General features: G+C 38.5%; 1 long non-coding RNA gene across 1 annotated transcript in view; it reads left to right on the top strand.

Moving 5' to 3' along the window:
- LOC149319262 (uncharacterized) overlaps positions 1-14,268 on the top strand; it is an 86,709-nt gene extending 72,441 nt beyond the window's left edge. Inside the window, exons 2-3 of the long non-coding RNA XR_016279854.1 lie at positions 13,111-13,192; positions 14,047-14,268. This is a non-coding gene — a long non-coding RNA (uncharacterized LOC149319262). The remainder of the gene's footprint in view (positions 1-13,110; positions 13,193-14,046) is intronic.
- The last annotated feature ends 566 nt before the right edge of the window (positions 14,269-14,834 follow it).

Genomic DNA, 14,834 nt, shown 5'->3' with positions numbered 1-14,834 from the left:
TGATAAAAATAGTGTGAACAACAAAACTGGGATGCATGAATGAGATTATTCACATAGTTGTGCTAACAAAAACAATGTCTGAACAACTGATTAGTTTAATAGTTAAAGAGGGTCTCCTAGCCTGATCCCCTCAATCCCCACTTACCAAGAAGAAGTTGCTCTGAGCAACAGGAGTCTGTTTTCCTGTTAACTGGGAAGCAGCTGATTGCCATTGTCCAGTCATCTCCAGTGATCTCCAGTGCAAGAGGCAGAAACTCATGCAAGCAGAATTGAGACCATAATTCAGTTGCTTCTTAGTTGACAGGGGAACCGAGCCCTGTCACTCACAGTGTCAACTGTCCAGTAAATGGGGATAGGGGAACTGCCATAGTCCCTACATACTCCCTAAACTACGAGATATATGGGGTTCATGAATACCAACCAGTTACCAATGTGTAACTGCTTTGTGAATGACAAATCTTTCTCAGATTTCTGATTTTTCATGTGAGCAAAGTGTTAATGCAAAAGGCAAGGCCAGATACTCCCTTCTTTGTGTGTTAGTTCAAATTGGGCAAGTAATGCCCAATACAATACCTTTTTTTCCTCAATGTTATGATATTATTAATCTACTAATGCTATACAACTTCAGGGTTTAGTGTTGTTGAACTGTTAGATGTGATGGTCATGTTGGATGAGATGTAGTGGGACAAAAATGGGACTCAAAGCAGCTATTCTTTTATTGCCACCACTCTTCACCATTTAAAAAGACTTAAGCTGGTTTTCAGACATCATAACTATCAGTACCTGCACCTCCTTTGGAAACTGTGTGATTTCTTGCCTAAGGACACCTCTGTGCTATGTGTCATTTTCATGTAAATTTCCCCAAAACTAGGAGAGGAATAGGAAAATGAATAATTCTTACGCCCCCGCCCCCTCCACTAAAATTGAAGCTTTTCCTTACTTTGCCACAAACAACTGCACATATTTTTCTTCAGTTTTGTTATTCAGGGATTCTTTTATTTTTATTTTATTTCTGTCAGAACAATGGTCCACAATGAACCTTAGGCAAAGTTTGTCCTTTTTTTTTTTCTGGAATCTCTCAAAATGTAAAAGCTGCTTTGTACAAAAATAGCTGTGCTTATTAATATGAAGCTTGACAGCCTTGAATTTATCTGAAGAAGGTAACTGAAATTTCTTCCAGTTCTGTCAAGAAACAAAAAAGGTTGTTGGCAATTCCATGTTTTTAATAAATAGATTTTAAAGGTGTGTAGTATGTGTGGGGGAGGGGAAGGGGAGCCTAATGTCTATTAGTTTGCAATTTGGCATGCATAATGTTCTCCTTGGGGGATACCATGCCTCCAAATTTCATCCAGATCTGACAAAGGATGGGGTGCAGAAATGTTATAGCTGTTTCTTTGATTTCCAGTGATAGTCAATGAGAGGTATCATGTTTTAATTTAGGAATCTTATGACTTGGGTTTGGGACTTGAGTTAAGTCAGGCAGCCTTTCAGTCCATCTAAAACTAATCAGGGCATTCTCTGAAGCACCAGATCAGAATGGCTGACAGCCACATGCACAAGTTTTATATGCCCACAAAATCACATTAGAAGTCTCAGATTTCCAGTCTTGCAAGATTTTCCCTGGGACTTGGTGTGTAATTTAGGCCAGGACCACCACCACCTGAGCCATCACAAGACAGAGCCATCGCAAGACTTTGGGTATAAAGGACTCTGAGCAGCCACTCAGGAGACCAGGGAAAATCCAGTTTAGGCATTGAGAATGCCCAGAACCACCACAAACCCTCCATACAACATTGAGGTAAGTCTCTGAAACACCAAATCAGGATCCAGGCTGAATCAGTCAATTGGTGCATGTCATTAAAAAACTAATTTCTATTAGTTTTTGATGGATAGTTAGCTCACATGGCACAGTCTTTCTTTGTATATTCTTAATTAAGCAAATAGTGACCTCTTTACTGACCTTTGCATCACATCTTTCTTTACTTAAACACAATGCCAAAAGTACATATCACTATCTGATAAAGAGAAAGCAATTCCAGTTGCAAGACTAGTAAGAGCTGCTATCTTAAAAAACAAACAAAAACAAACAAACAAAAAATAAAACTGGTTCTGCTCCAGATAGATGCTAGAAGAAGATTCACCTACTAAATGCTTGGATGTTAGTCTGATGCTCCAAACTGACTAGGGTTCACCAACTGCAAAAATTGACAACCCTAATTTAAAGCAAACTGTTTTTTCCCCGCTTGGACAAAGCATATTTAATTTTGTATTGGCTCATGGCTGTCCACTGATTTTATGGAACTTAAATGCAAAGTTGCAATCATTTCCACCTTCATCTCAGCATCATGCAAGCATTCCCAAACTGTTTTGTGTCAACAGAAGACCTCCATCGAGATCTGTTTTTTCAGTGTTTCTAGCCCTCCAACTGTACTCCAGGAACATTCAAAACGACCTGAAAATAAAACTTCCCTTGTTATGCTGGAGATGAACTGCGAATGAAGAAGTAAGGTGAAGACACCATCACCCTTCTCAAGATTCCAGGGTGCAAAATTGCATTTGACTGCTTTGAAAAATGGAACTGTTATAACCTGAGAAGGGTTCATGCCAAATAAAATATAGACAAGAGGATTTATAGCAAAAGCTTAAGGAAGGGGCCTTGGAGTCTCCTGTTTCTTAATGCTGCATGTGTACTTGATTTGCCTTATTTATTTTTTGCAGCTGCAGACTGAACATCAGTACCCAGGTAGGCACTCAAAGACCCTGACTCGTTCTTTGCTAGTTGGCATACTGAAAGAGAAAACAACCATGCATACTGGCTGAGATGGAGAAGAATATTTAGGTGTTTTCAATATATCTTGTTCAACATACTACCACATGCAGTGTCTTCAACTTAAAGGTGATACTTACATTCACCTTAGACAGCAAAGAATGAATAGATGAAATCTGAGTATCCCACTGAGATTAAAATCCTTCTGACTTGCCGATGTTAAGTTCTGAAAGCAGGGGTCTTTATTCAGATCTTCAGTAGAGTCATGGTAGAGAATTCTGTATGTCTTAAAGTATGGATCATATCCTCTTAATGTTCATTTTTATTGGCTTTCTCCCTCTATTCATACATTTAATTGTCCAGTTTTTTAAAAAAGTAGTTCAGCCTGAAAAGGCCATTTTATAGCTTATCTGAATGTCAAAATTCTTTCCACTGGGAGCTGTCCTTTCAACTGAATATGGTACTATTTGGTCATAGAGTCGGTATTTATTTAACATGCAGAGAAAAGTGTCCTCTTTCTGAATGGGTTAGGGAACATTTAAAAATGTGCAGATAATTAGAAGTTCAGATAAATTACACTGCTATAGGGGTACATGAAGGACACAGCAAATTGGGAGATAAGTTTTCTTGAGCATCATTCACTTATTACTGGCGTTTTATAATAGTGAAGTTTTTGTGAAGTCAGACAGGGCAAATTGTGAAGCCAATGACAAGTCCAAAGTCAATGCTACTGGTTGATCACCATGAATCCTTATGGGTGGGTTAAGTAGGTTAAAAAAATAGATTTTGGAAAAGTTAGGTCCTAAACACACAGCAGAAATAATCCAGTTTGAGACTGCTTTCACTGCCCTGTTTCAGTGCTAGGGAATCCTGGGAACTGTAGTTTATTGTGGTACCAGAGCTGTCTTTGACAGAGAAGGCTAAATGCCTTATAAAACTACAGTTCCCAGAATTTACTAGCATCGAGCCAGGGCAGTGAAAGCAGTCTCAAACTGGATTATTTCTCAGTGTGTTTGGGACCTTACTTTGTTTGAACTACAACCTCCATGCTGTGTTTTGGTAGCTGTAGTCCAAAAAAGGAAGAGCATTTCCAAGCTCGGGGGGGGGGGAGAGAACCCCTACTTTTGGGGGGCATTGCAATGTTTTTAACATACTGATTTTCATGTTATTTAATATCCTAATACCCAAAACTCCAATAGAGCTTTCATCATTACCTCATATTTGTATCAATAAAACCAACATCTGCTCAGTTTTTGCATTACAGGAACTTCATCTCTGCCAATATTTGTCCCATGTGGACAAACCTTACACTGTATGTTAAAGCTTTCTTTCAACCAAGGATCTTTCAATCACTTTCTTTCAACCAAGGATCACACAGTATATATGCTTCACTCACTTCCATGCCAGCATTCTCTGAAGATGCCAGCCACAGATGCTGGCGAAACATCAGGAATAAAATCTTCCAGAACACAGCCACATAGTCTGAAAAACCCACAAAAAAATCTTTTATTTAGTATTATCTAGATCCTCCACATGTCGATCAATGTGACTTTCCCATGAGAATCTTCCTACTGTTCCAAAGTTCATCATAACCTCTTAAAACATGCCTGGTTCTAGACATAAAAATATGAAAATATGATACAATAATCATATCTTTGAATGTATCTGATGTGCCAACACTATAGGTAGAATGCCCTGTTTTTCTTTCTCTATATAAGGCTATCTGAAGGCTATCGAGGCAAAAGTAGCCCATTAGCCATTTATCTTGATTTTGTGGCTGCCTGTCATCACATCTCATGTACAGGCAACACATACAAGTTGTCATGTCATAGAAAGCAAAATGAAGTTGCCAAAGTCAATTAGGTACATATATAATTAAAGAAAACTCTCCAGTGTATATCTTTATCAAAGAAGGTGTCACAGAGTCACAAAGCTCTCTAAAGAGGCAATATCTAAAGACTCTAATTTCAATTTCAATGTCTCATCTTTCCAATCACAAGTTTCTGGTGTTCTTTTTCCCCATTTTTTCCCCTGTCACTTAATTTTTGTTTGGTTTAGGCTGAAATCCTATGAACCCTTCAAAAAAAAAAAAAAAACCTGGATGCTCCCTCTGATTTCAGTTTTAAATTTTTGTAAAGTCCACAGAGAAACTCCTTCTATGCACATTACACTTAATATACACATATACTGTACATACAGTACACTTTTCCACATTTGCAAATCAATTTCCGTTATAATATTGCATTTTCTAGAATATAATAATATGCATGTGTATATAATACACAATTTTGTGAGCCCTTTACCATGAAATATACATTTGTGTATTCTTTTTAAATAAAATTGACAATTGTATGACCAAAGTTGCACATATGCCAATACTGAAGAACCGTGTTTCTGTTGCTTTATTGGTTTCAGTGAATGAGTTTGCTTCCAGTTTGCATTGGATGCATGTTGAAGATATTTCTCTTTTATTCAAAACGTTGTATCCAACTATGGTTAAACAGAGATACAATGCCGTGAAAATTATTCTTTAAAGTATATTTTCACCATCTTGGCATTTCCTGGCACAGTTTTTCCCTTCCTTTCTTTTTGAGCCCATAAAAAAAGGTAATGGTTTCCCCTTTGACATGTTGTCAAGTTGTGTCCAACTGTAGCTCATCTCCTTTACTTAGACGAGGGACCCAGTATTATCAAAGATGATTCCGTTATTATGTGACCAGAATGACTGTACAGAATGCTGTTACCTTCCCACTGAAGTGGTACCTTTTTATCCACTTGCACTTTTACATGCTTTCGAACTGCAAGCTTGCCAGAAGCTGGGACTAGTAACAGGAGCTCACTCCATCATGTGGGACTTGTCTCTCAAACTGGTGGCCTGATGACCATGCAGTCATCAGAGTCAGCATCTTAACCACTGAGCCACTGTGTCCCTGTTTGAGTACATAGCAAATGCCTAAAAGCCAGAAATGCATTGAGGTCTGCTCTAAACAATGAGTGCTTGAAGTATAATGTTTAATGCAAGTTTTAGAAAGAACTTAATCTGTAGAATATTTTGTTATAGCTTTGAAAGATTAATGGGTGGAGTTGAGATAAAAAAAAAAACCACCAAGACAAATATGTTATTGTAACAGGGAATGAAAATTGGCTATTAGTTAAATAGCCACCTATTTAAATACTATTATTGAGCTGTGACTTAGACAAATAGAAATTAAAACTATGTATTTATTTATTTATTTATTTATTTATTCATTCATTCATTCATTCAAAAGCCTCCAAAATGATAATACTTTACTGAAATGTCTCAGAAAAGAAGATTTTCTGTTCAGTTTTTCAATACTTAAAAAAACACATTTGAATTGGGGGGAAATTTAAATCCTTCCCAATTTTTCTCCTATTGTTGCCACAAATGTTGTAACCTGTGAATGCAGTAAAATTACAATTGTGATCTTTAAGCATGTTCATCATTATTTAAGATTGTTGAAGGCAATCATAAAAATTGCTGGACATTACTGTACATATTGTATTGTGGTTCAAGGTACTGTATGACCTGGTTATTTTGAGATCACCCAGCCCTCTCCCCCAGTGTTGGCAGAATGTGGATTTTTTCTTCCTCGGCATATCTGTAATATTCAATTGTAGCACTATACAGTGGACCCTTGTCTTATGCAGGGGATCCATTCCAGACCCTCCCGCGTAAGGCGAATTCTACCTATGCTTGAGCGCTCGTGCGCACAGTGGTGCGGCAGACCACGGGTGCATGCTCCGTTCATCTGAATGGGATGCACCACCCCTTACACCCCATGTGCTCCCCACAGCTTGAGCGCGTGTGCTCAAAGCCGTGTATAGTGTGCCTGTGTAAAACACGGGTGCACTGTTATTCCATGTTGCGGAAATCTGCGATTTGCTGTTTAGGGAATTAGCTGCCAAAGAGACTACTATGAAGTACTATGTTACAGAGTACTCTACAGGGTACTGTATAGAGTACTACACTGTTCTGGCAGAGTTTTTATGAATGATGATGCGATATCTTCACTATTAGCTAGTAGTATATTTTCCCCTCTTGTCCTGGGGTGGGCATGTGTAGGATACAATGGATGTTTTGCTTTCATAGTGACAGTATTTGCCTACCACCACCTCACCCCACACTGTGTAACTGAGTATAGGATTGCTCTGTTGGTCTTTCTTTCTTTCTTTCTTTCTTTCTTTCTTTCTTTCTTTCTTTCTTTCATAGCATCAGGAGTGTACGTTTACATTAAATAAATGTCTAATCAAGTTAATTTAATAGCAGGATAAAATCTTTCTTTCAGTCAGGGTCACAGGATTTTCAGATTTCTGCAGGGTACAAGTAGCCTTGAGGGTTTTACACACACACACACACACACACACACACACACACACACAGCATTTGTACTCTTGGCCTTATAGAGGGAGTTACTGGCACACATCCAGTTCACCACATGAAAATCTAAGCTGCCCGTAGTATAAGTGCAGACTTTAGCATTGCTTCTTAAGGTTTTGTTTGGCACGTTGCCAAAGATGTTATGTCTTTAGCTGGGAAAATTGCCTAGGAGTTAATTGAGAGGAAAACACTAATATACATCCACCCCCAACAGAAAGTGGAGGGGGAGGGGGAAATGATATGGATATGCCTATGTTGTCAGGTCCTTGATGAGAGAACAGGCACGCCATCACAAGTTACTAAGCAATGGCTTCCAAGTATGAATAAACCAAGTTCTATAGTTTAAAAACTTGCAGCAGTGGAGGTCTTCCCATTTTTATTCTGCTTTTCTAGCCTCCTATGTCATAGTTCTCTTGAACTATCTTCTCCCCATCCATTGGAAGGATATCATGACAGGTAAAAACCTATCTGGCCTAGAAGAGATGCACACAGAGCCTGGTGAGCTGCTACTATTTCTGTCTCAATAGCTGAGATCCCACATCTACACATAGCCCTGTGTACATAGTTCTGCATCTTCCTGGGAGGATCTCAGCTCAGTTGTGGCAAAGAAATGAGGCTGTGCTGTCAAATGGAGCACACCCACCTTTTTCCTTCCTCAGAGCAACTAGATCTTCATGGTCTGACTCTTCTACTTTCTCTTGTCATCCCCACCAATAAGCAACAGCAGCAACAACAGTCTTGCACAGGGCTGGGTGCCAGCTGCTGGGTGCCAGGAAGCTTGTGGACAAAGCGCAAAGACAAAAAAATGAACTCCCTAGGCCCTGTCCCAAAAAGGGACTTAGGCTTGCATTAGCTGCACTTACTTGTGTACAAGTCACTAAAAGGAGACTAACCAATGGTGGCTGCTCTCACCCCAACAGGTTGCCCAGAGGAATCAAACTTTGTCTCACCATAGCACCTTGGGATCCTCAGGAGAGACCCTTCTGTCCACCCCACCACCCTCACATGTAGGGACATGAGATGGGGCTTTATCCATGGCTATCCCCTAGGCTGTGGATCACCTTTCTTAGCTGATGTCCTTCTGTCAGCAGATAAGACTTTTTTTATATTTTTGCAGGCTTTGAAGAACTGAATATGTCCAAAGAAAGGGCTTTTAAGAAGTTTATTTTAATTGTGCTTTTTGTTTTGCTGTTAAACTATTTTTTCCTTAGGAATTATTTATTTTTTAAAAAATTGAAGAGTAGAGTAAACATTTTGAAATAAATAAAACTCAATATGCACCTAATTATTTTGCAGGATTTTTATTCATAGTGTTATATGAATGATGTTATGATTCAGATAATGCTTATGGGCAGTGATGACAATAGTAATCGTAACTGTTATAATTTATCAGGTTTTACGTTGCTATGTACCCATGAACTCACAGGTACAGAATTCTTCTATTCCCTCTTCTACTTCTATCATGATACATTCTATGGACGAGTCCTTAAGACATATTGAAAAGGACCGGGATAAACCAATCCTGGTCATCTCAACTGGCAAATAACAATAGCTTGAAGATCAAAGCCCAAACATTAGTTTTGGCCCATAACTCCCAGATTCCCTAGCCAACATTGCCAATGGTCATGCTGGCTTGGAAAATCTGGGAAATGTAGTCCAAAAAGTAACTTTACTGACCTCTGATTAAGATGATATTTTATCTGCTTCTTGTCACCCTTCGGACTAGACATTTGGATTTTTCTAAAGATGGTGATGTAGTGGTGGGTGCAGATGCTTTGCAGCCTTCACTGGCAAATAGTGCCAGTCACAGAAGAATTAAACCAGGCCTAAATCATATCAAAGATTCTGAAAAATCTTGATCTTTTTTCTTGGTTGACAGTGCTTGAGCATCATGGGAGAGAGACAAAACTCCATAGAACACTGCACTAAAGTAGCTTGACACTAGCTGCCATAGCTCAGTGCTATGGAATTCTGGGATTCATAGTTTTGTGAGATATTTAGCCTTCTCTGTCACAGAACTCTGGTGCCACAACAAACTACAAATTCCAGAATTCCATAGGATGGAGTCATGACCATTAAACTGGTGGCAGAGTGCATTAATTCTGCAATGTGACAGCAGCATTTATCTTCCTGAACCTTTTTGTTAAGGCATACTATGATGGGGTACACTTCCTTTGTGTATGCACACAGCTTAGCAGTCTGAAGCAAATTGTCTGATGATGTCTGTATTATGTCTATAAAAGGGTCGCTGTGTGCTTCTTCTTAAAAGTTCTAGAGCAATTGCTGTCATGCTCATCCAGTTAGCTAAATATTATGAATGGCAAGACTGCAAATCTTTCTTTAGTTTTCTTCTCCCCACACCACCCATCCACTGCTCAGATGATCAATGGAACACTGTAGCAGCTGAAAAGAAACTGAGGAGATGGAGATGAGGCTTTGGAAACAAGGGAACCAAATGGCTGGAACCTGCAGGCCTTACATTTACCTGCATTAATGTTTTTGATTTTTGTTATGATCTGAATAAATTAAAATTGACCAGTAGCATATACATTCTTTAATATTTGTTCCACAACTAGTTACTTGCAAAGTGGAACCCATTTTTTTCTTTAAAATGCTGAAGTGTTTTGACTGGTCCCAAATCTCCCTGAAAAAGTGTGGGTTGACACTCAAAGTCTCAGTGCCACATTGGTCAAAAACAGTTCTTAAATGTGGCATCTACAGCAAAGTTAAATAAAATACAGAAATGTTTGTTTGGGAGGTACTTGAAGTCACTGATGAACAGGTCCAAAACCTTACTACAGTCTTAATTTTTGTCCCACCAGACTCAGTTAATTCTTCTATGCGTGGATTGACACACAATAACAGTCAGAGAGACAAATATTTCTGAATTACAGTATATCTGCATATAAGTACAAAGAGGCTAAAAGAGGACCAGTGAGTTCACAATAGAGAAAGGATTCTCATCCAGTTTATCATAGAATGAACACTACCATATTCACTGAACCATACTGAGTCTAAGAAAATATCAAGCAAGCTAGCTCTATCCCTTACCCTAATAAAAAGCCTGTTGCTCTGTTATATTTAGAGGTCCAAGAAAGTTAGTTTTAATATGTAATTGGTTACAGTTGTGAGATTCAAAACAGTTAATCCCTGTTACAGTTATATGTTTTAGAAAGTAACTCCTACTTTCCTGTTTCTCAAGAGCAACTGAATTAGGGCATGTCTACACAGCAGAAATAATGAAGTTTGGCACCACTTTAACTGCCATGGTTCCATCCTACAGTATCCTAGAATTTGGATTTTTGTGCACTCAGCATTCTTTGGTAACACTCCTTGGCAAAGAAAGCTGTAAAACTACAAATCCCAGGATGCCATAGGGTGGAGCTACAGCACTTACAGTGGTGTCAGACTTCGTTATTTCTACAATGTAGATGCACATCTAGTTACTTTTGGTTACTTTTTAAAAAATGTCAGTTCTACTAGCCAACGGACTGTGATACAAAATATACTCTCTTCCTGCCTACTTTGTCACTCGCTCGGCACCCACAACACAGTGCAAGGCAGTGAGATGACACAAGACACCAGTATGTGGGCCATGTAATAATTTCCTCCATCACCAAACAAATCAGACTCCAGGGGGAAAAAACCACCATTCACTACAAAACAAGTGAGGTTATTTCCCACCAAGTTTTGGTTTAAATGTAATCACCAAATCTTCATTATTGGAAAGGGGAATGGATTCCTTAAAATGTATTATACTTAAGGAAAGGGACAATGTATAACTAGTTACCTCCAAGCTCTTGAGTGAATGCAAGGAGGAAAGTGAACCAATATGCATGAGATGTCTGAAAAGGTTTGTCCAGCACGATGCACAATATGCTCTAAGCACAAAATAGAATGGGGCTGTGCTTCAATGCAGGCCCACTGTGCAGATTATAATTAATTGTAGATGTGTGCCTGAGCAAGGACTGGTAGCAGTGGCCACCTATTCTACTCCTCTTTTTCACACTCCTGCAAACCAAGTATAACATTAAATAGAAGAGATGATGTATAACTTCAACATGCAGTTCACCATAGGACTTATACAGGGTGAATCAAGTCCTTATTTTGGATTTAAGTACCATTTTAACTTTCTTGTCTCCAGCAACCCTCTCTCTCTCCCTCTCAGTAAGAATTTATTTAAGCTTGGTAAGCAGCACTGAGCCAGCCTGCAGCAGCAAAGACTTAGTGGCTAATGACTAAGCACATCTGTAAAAGGGGATCATTTTGTGTAGCAGCTATTGTTTTCTCCCAGTGTAAGAGACTTGAGAGCCTGGGGATATGAAGAAATAAAATTGGGAGGACATGACATTATTCTTATTAGCGCTTATCTTTCCTCGCGACCAACTGTCTTTTGCACAAGGAAGGTGCTTCTCCAGCATCCCCACATTTCCCCCCACCCCTGCCTTTTTGTCTTTTGGATACAACCAAGGTTAAGAAGACATGATCAAAGCTGAAACAATGATATTTTGCTACTGTATGAATTCTCCCTCCATCCGCCTAATCCTCTTCTTATGGAGACCTGGTGCTGAAAGCCAATCATTTAGGTGGGCTCTAAATAAAGCCAGGAGTTTGAATTCCTGCCACCAGCCCTTTTATAATGAAAAGGCCCTAATGAATGCTGGTAAGTGGTAGGAATGTGTGACCAGCTGCATCAAGGCAGGTAATGCAGCTTGGATTTAATTGGGAGCAGGTATGGGAAGGCTGTATTATTTTAATTGGTGAGGGGGGTTTTCTAAATGGAAAGGAGAAAGTATAATGGATAAATTGTGCTGTACAATAGCACTTAAGCTGGGATTGTATGCATTCGTTAATCTGTTGAGGAATGAGGCAATTCTAAACAATTTTCTCAGTGAAACCAACTCCAGAAAGCTTGTCCTTTTTTTCTTTCTTCTTTCTTTCTTTCTTTCTTTTTTTCTTTCTTATTTTTCTGCTTCTTCTTTTTTTTCTTTCTTTTTTTTGTTCTCCCTTGGGAAAATGCAAGATTGAAACAGAAAATACCTTTACTGAGGCAATCATTTGCCACGTGTGGAAAGCGGATACAGCTGTAAAGTACGAAAAAAGGATCTTTGTAGTACAATAAAGGATGGAAAAAGAGATAAAGTTAGGGATAAGAGAGGGCCTGTCATTGCATCCAAAGGAGGAATAAAATGATGACATTTACAGTGACAGATGAGCCTGTAAAGAGAACTCAGGACAATTTAGAGAGGGGGAATTTGATATTTAAAAGAAAGGGCTCTGATAATTAAAAGTAGCGTTACATTAAACTGTAACGCATGTCATTAGTGACAGAAGGGAACTGGTGCCTTTTGAAAAGTTAATGATTCGCAAAGACCTGCTCATGAAACTCTGTATTTATAGTAAAGTTCATTTGCACAAAGAATACATAGAAGCTGGTTTCTTTTTTTAAAAAAAAATCAGAACGGGAAGTAAGGAAAGGCCTACGAAATGTCTTCTGTCATTTCTGATATAGATGAGGTGTGTGAATGTGGATGAGTATATTTACAGGGCCATATACATCTATCGATGATATGAAGACACAGCCCACTGGGAGGTTCAGCTGTGTATGATTCATTGATTGGGATGCTTTTGTATAGTCTTTAGTTAATTTAAGTAAGTCATGTGCAGAAACAGACCTTGTCACAAGTGAAACAAAATTACTAGAACCAGGAATCCCAAATTATTTGTCTCCTAACTACATAGCATTTTGGAGATTACAGACTGGAAATTTTGTATACAACATCAATCTTTCGAGTGTTGAGATGAATAGTCCTGTGGTTTTCTTAGAAGATACAGTATGGAATTCAGAACTGGGTTTTATGACTCTTCTGTAATAATAAATTAAGGAACTGGTTGTAACTGAGGTTCTCTAATGGGGCTTTTGCTCCTGTATATTTCATTACAGGTGGGGAAACCAGGAGGATTGGATGTCCATCAGAGTTCATGTAGGCCTGGCAATGGGAGGAGGAAACAAAACAAAGCATAAAGTGAGTGCTGAGTGAGTTTTTCCCAGGATCCCCAAGTGGGTTTCATGTATTGCTTAATGCTGAAAGTGAGACAGATTCAGCTTTCTCTACAGGTTGTAAAGGCTGAATTATCTTACCATTGCTATTGTTTGTGGCTACAAGTAAATGCACAAAGCTGCAGCCTATTTCAGACATTCTTTATCTGAAGATCTATTTTGTTGTCTTAAAACCTTTTCTGGAAAAAAAAACTTTAGCTCATTTCAGGGCAGGGCACATTAGACTGTCATACAATGACATTTACTTTAATTAAAGAGGTAGCAACTTGTCCTATAGAACAAACACAAGTATTTCCTGTTTATTTTGAGATTTTAGACAAACAGGTCGAATAAACATGTTACTGTACATTTTAGAAAGTCTTTCGGAAGACTTTTGTCAGAATGATTATGGTATACAATGAAAACAGGCATATCTTGGACTCAGAATCTAAAGAAATGCCTTACATTTAAAATTCATTGCTGGAGGAAATTAAAGTAAAATACATGCTATGAACTGTGAAGTAAAATGTTTAGAAATGGTTGATCATGTTTAGAACTAGGTAATTAAATTGATCCTCGACACCTATTAAAGAGGTTATTGTATTTTTAAAGAGGTGTGTCAAACACATGAAGAAAAACAGTGCAATTTGAACTTTTCTTGCTCTTTTTAATGTACATGCCTACTCAGAAATAACTCTCAATAAAGTAACTGAGTTTAATGGAAACTATCCCAGTTAAGGATGTATAAGATGACATAGTCTGTGACAGAGAAAAAGTTCTTCTCTGCCATATCCACATTGTATATAATGTCTTTATCTCTTTCTGGTAACATTTCCACAGACAGACATTCAGATGTGGCCTCATCTGTTGGATTCCTTTCAGTATTGTAGCCGTTAAAAGATACAGAAGACACAATAAGGATGAAAAAAATGTTTGGAAAGTTATTTTTCTGTTACTCACTATATTGTTGAAAAAGTAATTTGCTTCTGCTGCTTATTATGATGATACAGTTAGCTCACTCTCTTTGTTGCATGATTTTCCAATTGCTGGGATGGGATTAGTAAGGAGAAAGCTTATAATTGATAAGAGAAAGATATAAAACTTGAAGCTTTCTCTCAAAATACTTCTGAAGGAAAATTTGGAAAAATAAACCCCTTGACACTGTTATTCATGATATCAGTGAAGTAAAGTTGGTCTTACTCATTATACTGATAGCTTAGGCTTCCATATTCCTTTTTTAAAGCTTTTTTTAAACAAAGCATTTTGTTGTAGTTGTGTGCTTCAAGCTGTTTCTGACTTATGATGACCCTAGGGCTAACCTATCATGGGGTTTTCTGGAGCTGAGTGAGTGTGACTTGCCAAGGTCACCCAGTGGGTTTCCGTGACTGAGTGGGGAATTGTACCCTGATTCCCAGAGTTATAGTCCAACACGCAAACCACTACACCACACTGGCTCCCCAATGGAGAACAGTACCATGTAAAAGCTAAGACTGCAGGAGACTGCATTCTAGATAGATAGACTCAATCAAGGAAGCCATGGCCTTCAGTTTAAAAGATCTGAGCAGGGCTGTTGATGATAAGATGATTTGGAAGTCTCTTTCATTTGGCTGCCATATGCCAATGTTGAC

Source organism: Sceloporus occidentalis, unplaced genomic scaffold (genome assembly GCF_023333645.1).
Source record: "Sceloporus occidentalis isolate IW3139 unplaced genomic scaffold, rSceOcc1.0.p SCAF_2, whole genome shotgun sequence".
NCBI lineage: Eukaryota > Metazoa > Chordata > Lepidosauria > Squamata > Phrynosomatidae > Sceloporus > Sceloporus occidentalis.
This window is presented reverse-complemented; position numbering and strand designations above follow the sequence as displayed.